The sequence below is a fragment of the Schistocerca nitens genome, chromosome 5 (genome assembly GCF_023898315.1).
Source record: "Schistocerca nitens isolate TAMUIC-IGC-003100 chromosome 5, iqSchNite1.1, whole genome shotgun sequence".
In the NCBI taxonomy this organism is placed as follows: domain Eukaryota; kingdom Metazoa; phylum Arthropoda; class Insecta; order Orthoptera; family Acrididae; genus Schistocerca; species Schistocerca nitens.
In genome coordinates, this window is record NC_064618.1 from 444,993,271 (window position 1) to 445,005,785 (window position 12,515).

The following is a 12,515-nucleotide window of genomic DNA, read 5'->3' on the forward strand; positions in this document are numbered from 1 at the left end:
TTATTTCAGGTTCTGTTAGTCAGAGGCTTGCGAGTATATAGAATTTCATCCATAGAGCTTCATCTATCGGTTCTCGTGGTTGCTTTGGTTGAATAATACGTGGAGGGCCACACAACACACAGCATATCCATATTTAGTGTTCCAGTTTCAAAACGCTGTAGGAAGAGAACCATTGCTAGGAATGACGTTGTATTTGAACAGAATGTACTGACCCAGGGTGAAAAATGGAAAAAAAACTTTACCAATAGATGTCGCTGTAAGCTGCTACAAATGACAGATGAATCGCAGTACGAAGGCTGTGGTCTGAGTTGTGCATTACACTAACCGTACTCTTCAGTGTGCACGACAGCATAAGGCCGGCAGTCAACAATCGTGGCACTGTTAGTTTGGTAAGCCCATCCAACACGGAAAGATCGTACCACATCTCAAGGGAAAAATCAGGTTTCAACTACCCTGAGGCCAAAAGCAGCATGTTGTTGTTGTTGTTGTGGTCTTCAGTCCTGAGACTGGTTTGATGCAGCTCTCCATGCTACTCTATCCTGTGCAATCTTCTTCATCTCCCAGTACCTACTGCAGCCTACATCCTTCTGAATCTGCTTAGTGTATTCATCTCTTGGTCTCCCTCTACGATTTTTACCCTCCACACTGCCATCCAATGCTAAATTTGTGATCCCTTGATGCCTCAAAACATGTCCTACCAACCGATCCCTTCTTCTAGTCAAGTTGTGCCACAAACTTCTCTTCTCCCCAATCATATTCAATACCTCCTCATTAGTTACGTGATCTACCCACCTTATCTTCAGCATTCTTCTGTAGCACCACATTTCGAAAGCTTCTATTCTCTTCTTGTCCAAACTAGTTATCGTCCATGTTTCACTTCCATACATGGCTACACTCCATACAAATACTTTCAGAAACGACTTCCTGACACTTAAATCTATACCCGATGTTAACAAATTTCTCTTCTTCAGAAACGCTTTCCTTGCCATTGCCAGTCTACATTTTATATCCTCTCTACTTCGACCATCATCTGTTATTTTACTCCCTAAATAGCAAAACTCCTTTACTACTTTAAGTGTCTCATTTCCTAATCTAATTCCCTCAGCATCACCCGATTTAATTTGACTACATTCCATTATCCTCGTTTTGCTTTTGTTGATGTGCATCTTATATCCTCCTTTCAAGACACTGTCCATTCCGTTCAACTGCTCTTCCAAGTCCTTTGCTGTCTCTGACAGAATTACAATGTCATCGGCAAACCTCAAAGTTTTTACTTCTCCTCCATGAATTTTAATACCTACTCCGAATTTTTCTTTTGTTTCCTTTACTGCTTGCTCAATATACAGATTGAATAACATCGGGGAGAGGCTACAACCCTGTCTCACTCCTTTCCCAACCACAGCTTCCCTTTCATGCCCCTCGACTCTTATAACTGCCATCTGGTTTCTGTACAAATTGTAAATAGCCTTTCGCTCCCTGTATTTTACCCCTGCCACCTTCAGAATTTGAAAGAGAGTATTCCAGTTAACATTGTCAAAAGCTTTCTCTAAGACTACAAATGCTAGAAACGTAGGTTTGCCTTTTCTTAATCTTTCTTCTAAGATAAGTCGTAAGGTTAGTATTGCCTCACGTGTTCCAACATTTCTACGGAATCCAAACTGATCTTCCCCGAGGTCCGCTTCTACCAGTTTTTCCATTCGTCTGTAAAGAATTAGCGTTAGTATTTCGCAGCTGTGACTTATTAAACTGATAGTTCGATAATTTTCACATCTGTCAACACCTGCTTTCTTTGGGATTGGAATTATTATATTCTTCTTGAAGTCTGAGGGTATTTCGCCTGTCTCATACATCTTGCTCACCAGATGGTAGAGTTTTGTCATGACTGGCTCTCCCAAGGCCGTCAGTAGTTCTAATGGAATGTTGTCTACTCCCGGGGCCTTGTTTCGACTCAGGTCTTTCAGTGCTCTGTCAAACTCTTCACGCAGTATCTTATCTCCCATTTCGTCTTCGTCTGCATCCTCTTCCATTTCCATAATATTGTCCTCAAGTACATCGCCCTTGTATAAACCCTCTATATACTCCTTCCACCTTTCTGCCTTCCCTTCTTTGCTTAGAACTGGGTTGCCATCTGAGCTCTTGATATTCATACAAGTGGTTCTCTTCTCTCCAAAGGTCTCTTTAATTTTCCTGTAGGCAGTATCTATCTTACCCCTAGTGAGACAAGCCTCTATATCCTTACATTTGTCCTCTAGCCATCCCTGCTTAGCCATTTTGCACTTGCTGTCGATCTCATTTTTGAGACGTTTGTATTCCTTTTTGCCTGCTTCATTCACTGCATTTTTATATTTTCTCCTTTCATCAATTAAATTCAATATTTCTTCTGTTGCCCAAGGATTTCTATTAGCCCTCGCCTTTTTACCTACTTGATCGTCTGCTGCCTTCACTACTTCATCCCTCAGAGCCACCCATTCTTCTTCTACTGTATTTGTTTCCCCCATTCCTGTCAATTGTTCCCTTATGCTCTCCCTGAAACTCTTTACAACCTCTGGTTCTTTCAGTTTATCCAGGTCCCATCTCCTTAAATTCCCACCTTTTTGCATTTTCTTCAGTTTCAATCTGCAGTTCATAACCAATAGATTGTGGTCAGAATCCACATCTGCCCCTGGAAATGTCTTACAATTTAAAACCTGGTTCCTAAATCTCTGTCTTACCATTATATAATCTATCTGATACCTTTTAGTATCTCCAGGATTCTTCCAGGTATACAACCTTCTTTTATGATTCTTGAACCAAGTGTTAGCTATGATTAAGTTATGCTCTGTGCAAAATTCCTGAATAATTTCTTTTATCTCGTCATACATTTCTTCAATTTCTTCATCATCTGCAGAGCTAGTTGGCATATAAACTTGTACTACTGTAGTAGGCATGGGCTTTGTGTCTATCTTGGCCACAATAATGCGTTCACTATGCTGCTTGTAGTAGCTAACCCGCACTCCTATTTTTTTATTCATTATGAAACCTACTCCTGCATTACCCCTATTTGATTTTGTATTTATAACCCTGTATTCACCTGACCAATAGTCTTGTTCCTCCTGCCACCGAACTTCACTAATTCCCACTATATCTAACTTTAACCTATCCATTTCCCTTTTTAAATTTTCTAACCTACCTGCCCGATTAAGGGATCTGACATTCCACGCTCCGATCCGTAGAACGCCAGTTTTCTTTCTCCTGATAATGACGTCTCCTTGAGTAGTCCCCACCCGGAGATCCGAATGGGGGACTATTTTACCTCCGGAATATTTTACCCAAGAGGGCACCATCGTCGTTTAATCATACAGTAAAGCTGCATGTCCTCGGGAAAAATTACGGCTGTAGTTTCCCCTTGCTTTCAGCCGTTCGCAGTACCAGCACAGCAAGGCCGTTTTGGTTAATGTTACAAGGCCAGATCAGTCAATCATCCAGACTGTTGCCCCTGCAACTACTGACAAGGCTGCTGCCCCTCTTCAGGAACCACATGTTTGTCTGGCCTCTCAACAGGTACACCTCCGTTGTGGTTGCACCTACGGTACGGCCATCTGTATTGCTGAGGCACGCAAGCCTCCCCACCGACGGCAAGGTCCATGGTTCATGGGGCGAAAAGCAGCATAAGAAACAAAATTATATCGGTTTTTAATTGACCTGGGACCAAAAACCTCATAAAAAGCAAAATTAGATTGGTTTCTCACTGTCGCGAGACTGGCGCATGACATGTTCAATATGCTGGGGGCACCCTTTTCTGCCACAAGCTGAAATAGAGAAACCATGTTTTTACTATAGATCAGAGTGTCTCGGGGGTCACGACCAGAATATGTTGTGCAATAAGTGCTTTCAGTTTAGCTACGATCGAAATTGGAGCAATGTCTTTCAGACAGCCCTACAGTCAGAAGTCACACGGATTAAGTTCAGGTGATGTAGACGGCCAGACTGCAGGAAATGACAGCTGATAATTCTAGCATTTCCGAAAAGCCTTTGCAACAGCCGCTTCACTGGTTGCGTACTGTTGCATAAAAATTACCCTACACATACATCCACGCTGTTGAAAGGGTGGATTCACGTTGGTACGCGAAAGACTCTTGTGGTGTTTACCAGTCACGGTACAGGTAACAATACCCGCAGGACTCATCTCCTTGAAAAATATGGCCCTACGATAAACGATACCGTTAACCCGCACCACACAGACAACTTTGCAGGATGCAGTGGCACTGGTTGATATGCGTGCGGATTTTCCGTTGCCATGTTCTGCAGTTCTGTGTATTGACATGGCCTTCGAAATGGGCTTCGTCTGTTCACAGAATGTTCCATGGTCATTCATTGTCCACTTCCAGGTGAGCAAGACATCCCAGAGCGAAAGTTTGTCTTGCTGACAGGTCAGCAGGAAGCAACTCCTGAACGAGGGCGGTTTGGTATGGATAACAATACAGAATGTTTCTTAAGATTTTACGCGCCGTCCTCGCAGGCGTGTCCACTTTCGGGCAATTCCCTGTGAACTGCATCTTTGTACCCCACCGCTCGACCTGTACTGTGGTCACATCTTCGACAGGCGTCGGATCAACTGCTTTGCTTCCTCTGCCACATTGCACTTCCAAAAAAACCATCTATTCGAAATCTGTAACAATTTTCTCCAGACCCTTAGCAGACGCTGGGCCAGTGCCCTTTTTCATACTCTTGAGCGTCTGGAACTTCTGCAGGGCTACTGGCGCACAGTCACCATTTTTGTAAAAGAGCTCTACCAGAGGAGCCCGGAGCTTCATGGAGTCAGTCATGTTGGACGTCTCGGACGTAAACTGAGGAACAGCCGTGTGCCGGTTATCTATTGGTTTGCGTATTCGCACTCTTAAAGCCCCATCTGTTCGTCAAGTTTTCGTTAATTTCCGTTTCGTTCCATGACGTTTTCCCCTGCGTCAATAATATGCTGAGGTCATTCTGAGCAGTGTTTCCTTTTCTACAGCGTTTTGAACATAGAACATTTACGGTCACCCTGTATATAAATAAACACAAAACACATTATTAACAAAGAATATAGTCCAGGTTTCTACCTGTAAGTGAGAAGTGCCTGTTCTTCTAGTTTTACCTTAGTTTGTCAATGAATCCTTGCTATTGGTGCTCTATGCAGTAACTTCGTATGTAAGGGCCTGTTTTCCTGACTCAGCGGAAAATTAAATAGGCGTGTAATTTTTTGCACGGTGAGAGTGCTACAGAGAAACGGCTAATTACGTGTTGTTCACTCGGATACCTAGGCTGGAAAGAATGAAAGTAGAGCCCAAATACGTGAAACATTAGAGGGCCTAAATTAAGGCAGCGATAAGTTAAACTGTTCCCCTCCCGCCTCTGAACTTCAAAGGTACCTTTCGGAGTGAAAATCATATTAATATTTCGTAAAAACAACAATCGTTTGAGATGTGATATTAAAATTGTATGTTGAATCACGGTCTGTGGGAAAACAGGAAAAGAAGAGAATCGAAGAGTTTGAGATGTGATGTTATAAAAGGATGTTGAAAACTGATTGGACTGATAAGATAAAAAATGAGTTTCTCCACAGAATCGCCGAGGAATGTAACATATGGAAAACAATGAAAAGAAGGGGTAGTACGATAGGACATATTATTAGATATTAGGAAATTTCTGTGGTACTAGAGGGAACTGTAGAGCATGGCTGGCCATGGAGTGCCCAACTTCATATGAACCAGATTTGCGGACCGCGTGCGAACTGAAGCTCGGTCTTTCTCGGCTTTGCTCGATCTTTCTCGGAAGTACTCGGTACAGTGCGACATTTCATTTTTCGGTCGGCACGACGTTCTCCGATTCGACAGAATTGTGATGTCAGCGCTGTTCACCTTCCACTATTTGTATGCTGTATAAAGGAAGTTCAAAGGTCCAGTGGCTGTTTGCACAAAAAGAGGCAGCTAGCAATCTATTGTCGCATGCTCTATGGATACCGCAAGTTTGCTGTGGAATGACATCACTATGCACAAAGAATTTAAAGAGTTAATTGACAATGAAAGAGCAAACAATTACAACAACTGACAGACAGAAGTCATTGTTTTGTATTCCAAGAAGCACTTTATGCTAAATTTGCAGGCATGTGCATGAAATTGGTGGTATGAATAATAAATTTTACGGAATTGCACGCATTATTACACTGTCCGTATAAACAGATTTCGATTAAATTGAAAAAAGAGCATAGAGAAAGTTAAGGGGAATGCTTGAGACTATTGAGATGTTGAATTTCTAAAGAAAAATCGAAAGCAGGAACGAGAATTAGAGCAATGGGTTGCTGAACTCGCGTTTTAAATGGATTTGGCTGCCCACTGCCCATGTAGTAAGACACTGCGAGGTGAGGAACAGGATATTTCTAATCTGATGGGGATGCATTTAAAAAGAAATTCGCTTGACAAAATACACCATCCATTTCCCTAAGCTGACTGACGTTAAAGAAAACCTAAGTTCTGGAAATAGAAAAAAGAATAGAGGGAGGCATTTTTCTAAATGTTTTGAGAACATTGCCTATCTTACAACTGTTTTCGATTCGTTTGAAAATTCTCTTTAAAATAATCAACAACAATATATAGTGAAAGTTCTCTTTAAAATAATTAAAAATATAACTGAAGTGGTGTTTCTGATTGTAAGCTCTGAGCTGTAATAATATATGAACTGTCGTAATGAAACTTGTACAGTCGTAAAGTGAAAGAATAATTGTCGTAATGAAAAGGAAAATATTTCATACTGTATAAGTTATCAATCTGACTGCAAGAATTTTAAATAGTATAAACTGCCTGAATAATGAACTTTGACATGAAACCTAGAGTAATTAGTTTTGCAAAATTTATCACAAAAAGTATCACTGAATAACATAAGTTGACCCTGACTGAATAACTAAAAAAATCAAAATATTTTGTCCTTACCTCTACACTGCGCAAATCTGGATAAAGCGTTGCATTACTGCTCTGTCTTGCACGCTGCAATGCTAAAGCTGCAATTTACTGTATCTACACAGAGACACTCGAGAGTTGCAATGAGTTCTCTGTTAATTGCAAATCGAACTGTTTTTCGAACGCACTTAGTTCCATGACCCCTTAAAAATCGTAACAGAATGTTGGTAAAAAGCTGAAATATGAGCATAAATGACAACACTAAGTTTTTTTGTATACTGTGAAAAAGTGCTCAAGTCAGATTTTAAATTTAATGAACTTCTTAACATCCAAACAATACACTTTCCTATTTCTCAAGGCTAGCAACTCTCAGTACAATAACCAAGTTAAACCGATGACGCAGCAATAGTGAAAAGAAGTAACATCATTATAATATATACCTTCGACTTTCCATTAGACTTCTTCCTCCATAAATCAGTTTCCGTTACGATCTTGATGTAATCATGTTGATTGAACAAACTGATAAATTGAGGCATTAAATTTGAAACATAGTCTTGCCTTTGCTTCTTCACTCTAGCGTAGCTTATCATTGTCTGCTTCCTCACTGTAACACAGCTTAACATTGACTGCTCCACTGCGCCCTCGCGCTCATCAGAGATACTAACTTAACTTCTGTGATACAGATTTACAATATCGCTGCTCGCTCACAATCGATTCAGATACCAAAATTATACATGACACCTATCAGATTTATGAGACCGTTTGCCATTTCACTTGAAAATAAATCTGTGTATTGGAAGATGTAACTGACTGATTTCCAGTGTAATAAATTACTGTGTAAAAGACAAATTCTTTTACGTCAAAACAATCCAGGACGTCTACATTTTTTCGTCGGGAAGAGTAATGAGATTGGAAACATGATAAAATATTGCGACAAACATATTTGCGTCAAAGGTTTTATTTTAATTATGAAACGAAACGAGTCACAATTACATGGCAACCTGAGTGCGGATATCCGTGAAATTGTCTGCGCCTGTCCGGATGCCGACAGTTTTTACCAAATATAAACTATTCACGTCTTCAGCATGCCAAAAATAATTAAATAATACTGAAAATTTGTTCTGTTTGCAACCTAGTACGTTGAGAAATATGAAATATAGAACCAAGTTAAACGAACTGTGACTGCATTGCTATTTAAATGTTTCCCCGTCTTCTCATACTCAGCGTAGCGTGGCGGCGGCGGAAGTGTGCGACCAGGCGAAAGAGCTGTGGCACTCTTGCCAAGGCATGTATCACGTGCCGACAGCTTGGCTGTCCCTGCTGTACAAAGGTAAAAACCGTAGGGGAAGACAGTGATTGGAATATATCCTAAAAATAATTGAATATGGACGTTGGAAGTGTTCTTCTGAGAAGAAGATGCTGGCACGAGAGTGGAATTCGTCGTGGACCACATCAAACCAATCATATTCTATACTATTGCCTTTTTTATTTAAAATCATTGTTCTTTCAGCTAAAAATACAACCATCAACTAATGTGAAACATAGCACCTGTTTCAAATGCACATGCCAATTCTTTTATGATTCTTGCCATGGTTTATGTGCTGTCGTTATTAGTCTCTCTTAATTCCTCTACACATCACAATTACATGCCCTTGCATTCCCGTACTCACAGAGTTCTCAACATTGTATTGTGCGTAACATAATTTACATGCCTCTATATAGTGCGGTTTTTCGTCTATCTCCGTAGCTGAGTGGTTAGCTTACCTTACTGCCCACAGCAGCCCGGGTTTGATTCCCGGCCATGTTGGAGATTTCCTCCGCGGAGGACCTGGGTATTGTGTTGTCATCATCTTATCGTCATCATCAACACACAAATAGCCCACGTAACGTCAGTTGAAAAGACTTCTAACTTGACCTCCCAAATTCCCCAGATGGGGACTCCCAGACATCAATACCATATGATAATTTCATTATTTGGTGTTTTTCTTATAATTATTCCTTGTATTATCAAAATAATTTAGAACTATTTCCGTGCTAGCTGTATCTTATCTCATGCTGAAATGATCGCAGTTCAGTAACAAGCCAATTTCTCTTTTCAGTTTTTGTGAAGCCTTGTAGTCCAGAAAATTAGAAATGTACAGTGGCAAATTGATCATGTGCTACTTATCGCATTTATTGCCTCATCAGATTAAGGATGAATTTGTTTTGTAAGGTGCAGGCTACGTCTACTTGTTTGTGACTTTCTTTCAGCAACTGCTGCAAATACAATGTGGAGTCGAGTGAATTCCGCGTGCAAGATGAAGCGTATCCCTTTGTCCTCAAGCCATGTTGGTTAGTCTCCGATTGCGGCACCTAAGTACTTCCTACCACAGCTAAATCTCAGTCAGAGACATGACCTAGTTCTGGAACCCTAATCTTTACTTGTTGCCTTGCACCTAATCCGTTGCACAGAATTCGCTTCGGTCTCGTGTATGTGTCTTAATGTTGCATTCGTACTTCGTTGTGATCCAGATATCTCAAAGGAACGCTACTTCAGATTTAGTAGCACGTTTTATAGAAACTTAAATGTCAGGCTCACGTAATTACAGGGCCACACACCCATGCAGAGACTCCTTGGCAATTTCAATATCCTGCTTTGAGTCTCTAGCTACATTGCACAACAAATGTACGTAATCGTGTATGAGACGAATGTAAAGGAAAACAATGTTCCTCGCTAATCCCACTCCACTTCACAAGTTATCAGGAGATTTTGCCGATATGCTTATATTACAACAGACACTTTCCCACCATGTTTCATGTATAGACGATGTAGGACGGCTCCGCTGATGATTCTGTCCAGAGGAGTTGAACAACATCTTGGAGAGATAGTTGAAAGCTGGGATAGCACATTTCGCTGACGTTACAGGATTCAGCAGTTGAAAATTCTGCAAGACTTTTTGTCGGCACCAAAGACGCCTGTGTCCTTAGTTCTGAGATCATTCTCTATTCTTTTCTGAGTGGTGCAAGTGGTGAGACAAACCTTTACACAGCACGTTCTGCAGGTAGTCATACGACCTCTAGGAAATGTGCTCTTGCAGCAGCAGAAGGCCATTCGCTTCGCGCTACAGTCGTCTAGTCTAGCCACAGCTGTTGATTTGTGGCATTGTACCAATGATAAAGGAGGCCCCCAGCAGCCGAGAGATTCCTCGGCCTACGCTACACAGTGGAGACATGTAAAGTCGCCCTGCATAGGTCAGGGGTGCACTATACACCGGAAACTGCCATTCGGATGGCATAGTACGGATGCAATGCACATTTTATTTTTATATTAGTGTAATTCCTGAGACTACAGTAAAAATATCAGCACCGTATAGAACAACTGTTGGCACAGAACAAATACCAAAATCGCAGAGTAAGCATCTTAAAAAATAGTTGCTAACTGCCACTGAACTTATATCAAAGTCCCAGAACTTCTACCGCTCGTAGAAAACAGTCTTCTGCACATCACGCTAGAAACTGAGAGTTGGTTGAAATCACAAGTAGAAAATTTTCCAATTTTTCAAGAAAGGAAATACAAGTAATATGCTAAATTGCAGACTCATATCACTGACGTCGATTTGCTGTAGGTGTTTGGAACATATACTGTTTTCTAACATTATAAAATACCTTGTAGAAAACGATCTATTGGCATATAAGCAGCAAGGATTCAGAAAGTCACAGCTAGCTCTTTATTCACACGAAATAATGAGATTATAACTGATTCCCTATTGCTAGGTTTCCAGGTTTCTAGATTCCAGGTCAGGTGTCAACCTCTGTGCGTGCAGCACCATGAGAGTATTTAATTTGTTTGCACACTGTGTTACGAGCTTCTAAGTAGAAGCATTCTCTGTGTGATTTTGCAGTTCAACCGTAAATTTCTCGAGTGTTTGAGTGGAGTAGATTTCCAACGTCCTTTGTATGGAGAGGGACTCTGAATTCTGTATTTGGATGTGACATGAGTAGGAGATCCTTTACTCAGGACTCCAGGCGGAAACGCAGCTTGAGGCCATTGCCAAAGGGGTTCACAGTGCGGAGGCGGACGTGGGCACCCAAGCAACGTCCAGTACTCCCCACTTGTCCCCTGATCAGCCCACTGCCATCGTCGGCTTGGTTACTGCACGCACTGAGGTTGACCTCTCACCCTGTGGTCGAGTAGGTCATTTTGTGGTGTAGCAGGCAGCAAAAACTTTTCCAGTAATTTCCACAATAGTGTGTGTATTAGTCAACGATAATCATGGCCAAGCTGCAAACTGTATCTCTGAACGACGGAAGCTTCGATTATGAAATATTACGAAGAGTAAATTGTGAGTTAAAAACTATTTAACATTTCATTTCCAATCGGACAGAAATAATACAAAATTAGAAACAGTGCGGATAAGTAGTAACGTCGCAAATAGGAAGTTTAAATAATAACTAACATCCAAAGACGTTATTAACTATCTTGTCTTCGGTAACGCAGCAACAAAAGAAGGGTGATTGACTGTGAAAAAAGACAGCTTTAATTATTTAATGAAAACCCGAAATTTAGTCATCGTTACAGTGAAGATGTTTATGGCTGCTCCATCTGATGTGTAGATATAACGAAAAGTCGGGCATATACAGTAGATAACAACATCAATATCTTACGTCAGAGAAGTCGTCGACAGCAGATCAACGGAGGGCGGCTACAATATGAGGGTAGAATAGTTCTAAACTGTCGTAGCTATGTTGGGGAAGAACCAGAGCACCAAGTGCTAATAGAGAGCATTGAGGTCGAATCCCGCCAAACGCGGGAGATAAGTCGAGCCGAAGCTTAAAAAAGGGACTAAAAGTGTTTAGAGGACAGATTAAATTGGTTGTGATGTGTTTTTTTGCTCTCAGTAGTTTATCTTGTAGTGAACTGAAGTACATAGTTGCTGTGAGTTACTGTGAATAGAGTTACAGTCGACAAACAGAACAGATTAATAACTGGTACCCTTAGCCGATTTCTCCTCTCACCCATCCCTCCCCCCTATTGACTCAGATGCTATAGTTTCAGAAAGGTTCAATGACAACTTGAATCTTACTTCAAATAATTATAGTTCCCGTTGACATCAATCTACTCTCGATATATTACTAAAATACATGTTTAAAGTCGGTGGTATGCATTAAAAAATCATCCACAATTATGCTAAATACTTTCTCAGAAAATTATTTTGGACAATTAGTTCAGGAACTCATTCTAAGTGTAGACCTCTTAGCAACAGACAATACTGATCTAGTAGAGTGAGTCATGACGGACATAAGGATACATTTCTAACAATAACATCGTTGTAGCGAGAATGACTACTGTAGCGTTGAAATCAACAAAAGTACAATATGACAATAATTTGTTTGAGTGATTCACAAGAGACAATCTCGATTCCTTCCAAACTATGTGAGAGTAGACGAGATGTGGCTTTAATTTAGAGAAAAACTATTGACAGCAGATTTACGTCTACATCTGCAGGATTACTCTGCAATTTACGTTTAAGTGCCTAGCAAAGGGTCCATCGTATCACCTTTAAGCTACTGCTCTACCGTTCCACTCTCGAATACTTAAATCTTTCTGAGCGATCTCTAATTTCT